This window comes from Echinops telfairi, unplaced genomic scaffold (assembly GCF_000313985.2).
Source record: "Echinops telfairi isolate 266 unplaced genomic scaffold, ASM31398v2 ScPeMD7_7469;HRSCAF=8507_1, whole genome shotgun sequence".
Classification (NCBI taxonomy): domain Eukaryota; kingdom Metazoa; phylum Chordata; class Mammalia; order Afrosoricida; family Tenrecidae; genus Echinops; species Echinops telfairi.
Window position 1 is genome coordinate 53795908 of NW_022111373.1, and position 5446 is coordinate 53801353.

Consider the following 5446-nt stretch of genomic DNA (forward strand, 5'->3'; position numbering starts at 1 on the left):
TTATATTAGAGCTTAAATTCTGAGCACCAGGCTTGCAGAAGGCTAGGGATTAACATAAACCATAAATAAGTACATTGTATTGTCCTGTGTTAAGAAACAAACATACAGCCAGAGATAAAGGAATTCAAACTATGGGAGTAAGGCACAATTTAAGAGCAATCCAAGACTGTCTCTCTGAGGTGTATTAGAGCTTAAATTCTGAGCACTAGGTTTGCACAAACTGTTTATAGTGACAGCCCTAACTCCATTGAGTCTCCGCATAGTTTCAACCTCCATTGAATTCTTTCTGACCATTGATCTTCAATGTAAAACTTTGCCCTGAGGCAGAATGAGTTTGCTGGGATTCTCCAGGGCATCCCAGGGAAGGGCAGGCTATCTAACCCTTAGGCACTTTACTGGGCATGTCTTTGATGGAAATTATGGTTCCAGGCCCCCAAGGGTTATGAGTCATACTCACACCAAGGTGATGGGAGGTCCCTGAGCCAATCCTGTAAGCTTTTCAGGTCTGATAGGAGCTCTGGGGGCATAGTAGTTATTGGGCTGCTAACCACAAGATTCCCAGTTCAAAAATACTAGGCTCTCTGTGGGAGAAAGATGGGTTTTTCTACACCCACAGAGAGTTGGTCTAGGAAACCCACAGGGGCAATTCTTCCTGCCTTAAAGGGTCATTATGAGTCCACTTTGAATCAGTGGCAGTGAATTCGAGTATGTGATGTATCCCAATCATGACCTCTCTCCTACTTCTGTGGTCCTGCGTGCATTGGTGCTGAATCATCTGCCACCTATTATGAAATTGTGTTTCCTTTGTGTTCCATGTCCTATTTAGGTTGCAGTGTAGCTGTGAATCCTTGGATACCATTATGGCCTTATGCTGATGGACTCCCTCATCCTGAGGATGCCTTGGTCTTACTTAATCTATGTCCAGTTTAAAAATAAATGAATGTATCAATTTTATTTGCATTTGGGATCTCTACATTTGAATTGGGAGAAACTTAAAAAAAAAAGGAATATCATAAATGTTTTCTCAGCCACTAGCTCTTTGATCCTCTTAAGTGCAGGAGGGTACAGGCGGAATGACTGGCTTTGTGGTCAGCTTGTATTGCGTAAGAGACATGGTGGTACAGGGTTAAAGTGCCAGGTTGCAAACCAAAAGGTGGTTTGGGCACAGCAGTTAGAGAACATCCTGGCAGCCGGCTTTCTTGAAGAATTAGTCTTTAATCTTGGAAACTACGGGGGCAGTTCTGCTCTCTCCTATCGGGTCCCTAGAAGTCAGAATGAACCCCAAAGTTGCTTTGTTTTGAGAAAACATGGAAAGGAATGGCTGTGTAATACCTAATGTACGAAGAGCAATAGGTAAAACTGAAATTCAGTTGCTCCCAAAGTTAGTCCAAGATCTACCATGAATACCCTTTAACAATATTCTGAATACACAGAATACATGAATATACAGAACATTAATAACCATAAAATTCCCGTTGGAATCAACTACAGCAATGAGAACTTTGAACTCTCATTACAACGCCAATCTCATCTTCCTAGTCTTACATAAAGCACGATGAATGTCAGCATAAATGTAATCTTATGTATCCGAACTTTACCCATTGTGGAGTTAATCCAGCATCATGAAGCCAGATAAACCTTGTCACTCACTCACTGCCAGAGTGATTCCGACGCACAGCCACCCTATAGGACAGCGTCCGCAGGCCCTGGGGGCTCCTTAGACTGACTCTTTTTTTTTTTTTTTAGAATTAAAAATATTGCTTTTATTAAAAAAAACCAAGATAACAAAATCAATAAGAACAGAATAAATATAATATACATCATTACACACCAAAAGGCTTGCAATCATAAAATATATACTCTTAGCAGAGTAGAAAAGCCTCATCTTTCTCCCGAAACCATGAGGAAGAGGGGAATTCCCTGCAAGGACACGCCTCCGAATGGTTTTCCAATTTCGCTCGGAAGAACGAGGATTCAGGGTGGGCTCATCTCCCAAGGCTGCCCACGACAGGGTGTGTCTTCCGTTTCCGAAGCTAGAGGTCCGCGACAGGCGCGCAGAGACCACCAGGAGAGAGCAAGGCACTCCCCCGGCCCTTTTCCTCCCAACCCTCCCGGCGCGCCGCTGGCACCGGCCCAGCGGACGCGCCCAGCCCACTTCCGGGTTGTCGCCGCTCTTGCCGTGGCGTGCGTGATGACGTTTAGGTCTCCTGCGGACCCCGGAAGTGCAACTCGAACTTGGTCGGGGCGCGGAGGATCCCGAGAGGCAAAGTGGTACCAAGCGCACGCACGAGGGAGTTCCCCCGGCGAGCTGGCAGGCCACGCCTCCTCCCGCCTCCCCCCGCAGCCCTGTAGCTGGGGGCAGAGCTCAGGTAGGACCCTGTGTGCGGAGCCGTGAGCGCCGCGCGTGGGCCCGGCCGGCATCTGGACGGGGGGATGGCTCGGGTCGATCTCGGGCGGGGTCTCCGTCTGTGGGTCCTGAGGTTGTCAGGAGCCACGCTGACCTTCCAGCGGCCACCGCTGCCCAGTGTCCAGGAACCCCGCGGATGAGCATATTCCACCTCCCATTTCCACTGCCGGGGCGGGGCGGGGCGGAACACGTGTGCACACTGTATTGCTCACCTCACACCTGGGCATCTGGGGTTCTTGGAGCTAGCTTGACCCTGGATTCGAATTAGGACCCCTCCGCGTTCTCAAGACTAAAGGTGTTATCCACTTAAAGGTCTATCCTTTAAGGGATATAAACTCCACTTAAAGGAATACGTGTTATCCATTGCCAGAGGTTACCTAGAAGTCATACATCGCTGTCATAAAGTGCTCTCAAAACTTGTTACAGACATCAGCACTTCTGGGACGTTCGGTGGGTTGTAGTCTTGCGTTCTGTCCTAAGTTGGTTACTTTTGTCTCCGAAATAAAGTTTTTTATGTTTTGGAGTCAGTCTTATCCTTATACAGCGATTTTATATATTCCTCTTCGACTTTTGGGCACGTATTTATTGGGCCAATTCACTGTCATCGAGTTGATTCTGGTCATAGCCACGTAACTGGCTGTTTAAGTTTTTGCGCAGGACCGACAATGTTTTGTTTTGTTGTATTCTAGGGCCTTGATGAGTTGGAACAGACTGCACCTAACAACATAGTGTTAAGCCTTCCTGTTAAATATATCTATTATGATTTTTCAGACTAGTCACTTCCTCTTTGTTTATCAAAATAGATGCTTTGGGATTTTTGAGTGTGCAAAACATGGTGTTCCTCTCGTCTTACAGCATTGTCACAAATATATTCTTTATCCCTCTTTGTGAGAAGGAACTCAAACCGAACACTCACTGACATCAAGTCAGTACTGACTCAGTGACCCTATAGGATAGGGTAGACCTGCCCCTGTGAGTTTCCAAGACGGTCATAGGAGTCGTGAGGAACAGATATACTGCGTTCATTTAACTTATTTTGAAGCTGACACAAAGATGACTTTTCGCGTGCTCAATTTAGGTCTCAGTGTCAGTGCTGGTATCAGACATCTTTCTGGAGTCCATTCCAACTCATAGTGACCCTGACCCTATAGGACATGGTAGAATCGCCCCCTGTGGCTTTGTGAGACTTTCTCTGGGAGTACAAAGCCTCCTCTTTCTCCAGAGGTCTAACCGTGTGTAACCTAAGTGTGACCAATTGCTTTGTCGTGGCGGCTGCGGTGCAAGTAGATGGTAAAGAATAGTATCTAAGCCAAGAGCCAGTAAGTGATAAATAGTAACATCACCCAAGCCAAGAGGAAAATGTGTTCTTTAAAGCCTGGAGCAGCCATGTATTCCTTCATGTAACAGTTACTCACCGCCTGCTGTGTGCCAGAGAATATTACAAGTAGTCAACAAAGTAGAGTCCTTTTGCTCCTCAAGTTTAACAAACAGATATAAAAAGACAAATAAATTACATCCAGGGGAGAAAGATGGATGATGCTATTGGATGGTGAAGGGGGTCGTTTGAATGGAAATCCTGTAAAGTAAGAGAGTGAGCTCTTGTATGTTTTGAGGTTTGGGGGTTAATTCAATAGTTGAAAGGCAGGACTGTGTTTGCTTGTGTATAGTAGTTGCAAGAATACAGGCAAGAAGGCATCAAAGTTTAAGAAATCTCAAGAATGGATGTTTATTCAGTGATTGGGTGGTGTGCACAAGGGATCTTATTTACTGATAGTCTGTTTTTCTTGGTTTTCTGACAGACCTTTATGAGGAGATTCTGGCTCCCCATAGATGTGTCGAGTCTCGTTTCTGTGCGCCTCATTGAAATCTAACAGAATTATTTACCATTTACTTAGTTGTTCATAACTTTAGCAGTTCCTATGTTTTGAAATGAGAAGAGATTTGCATAGTAGCCTTGACTAACAAAATAGCAAGTGCTTCTCTACCCTGGGTGAAATCGCCTTTCCCATCCATTCATTTTACGATATGGTTTTAATAGAAATTTGGGGGATCTTTAGGTAGGATGTTAAGGCTTAAGAAGGCAGTCACCATGTCTTTTGTTGTATATTATATCCTTTAAATATCCCAATTGTCGGAACCTAACTTGTCTGTATATCATGTAAGTAACTCCACCATTAGAAATAAAAGAAACCACAAAGTATCTTTTGCAACAGTATAAATGCTCCTTAAAAGCCAAATATCACCATGCCCTACTTTGATGTTGTTTTCTTTTTAATTAGAAGGAAAGGTGCGTATTGACTGGCTGTGCTGATGAAGTAGATCTCCTTTGTCTGTTAGATAAGATGAGTAGAAAACAGAAGAAGACAAAAAATGATGAGCAAACAGGGAAAAGAAGTGTTGGATAGAGGAGTGATGGAGCTAGGTGGAGAGTGGGCATAGAGGTCAGTAACCATACTGGGCAGTGAGTACCAGAACTGACCGCAAAGGAAAGGGTACCCAGCAATCGAGCGACACATACAGGAAAAGACATCTCCAGAATGGAATGGGCTGGAAGATGCGATGAGGGTTTACAAATAGCTGGCTACATCTCAGTGTGTGCGTACCTCCGACACTCGCTCTTGTGTCATTCAGCAAAATTGACTATAGCTCACGGGATGGATGCCAGCTCATCCGGTTAAGACTGCATGTATGCAGTCCTGTAGGAATAAACGAAATTGTTCAGACCATGTCCATAATTTTAATAATGACATTTGAGTAATTGTGTAATTTAACAATATTCAACATTGTCAAATTTTTCTTATATAATCTATTTGAGAATGAGGTGGTTGTTTTGTTTTGAATCCAGATTTACTAATTATCTGTCCACAGCTTTTCTTTTTTTTTTTTTTAACTATTAACCAACAGTCTTTTATTTATTTATTTTTTTACTATCAATTTTAGAGCATTTTCTTCATTCTTTTTTTTTTTTAAACATTTTATTAGGGGCTCATACAACTGTTATCCCAATCCATACACACATCAATTGTGTAAAGCGTATTT

The 5446-nt window shown here is 43.6% G+C and overlaps 1 protein-coding gene across 5 annotated transcripts in view; it reads left to right on the plus strand.

Moving 5' to 3' along the window:
• The first annotated feature begins 2270 nt into the window (after window positions 1–2270).
• FAM172A (family with sequence similarity 172 member A) overlaps window positions 2271–5446 on the plus strand; it is a 510254-nt gene continuing 507078 nt past the window's right edge. For all 5 annotated transcript variants that reach the window (XM_045285068.1, XM_045285069.1, XM_004703482.2 and 2 more), the window contains exon 1: window positions 2271–2369. The gene's annotated coding sequence lies outside the window, so the exon portion shown is untranslated. The remainder of the gene's footprint in view (window positions 2370–5446) is intronic.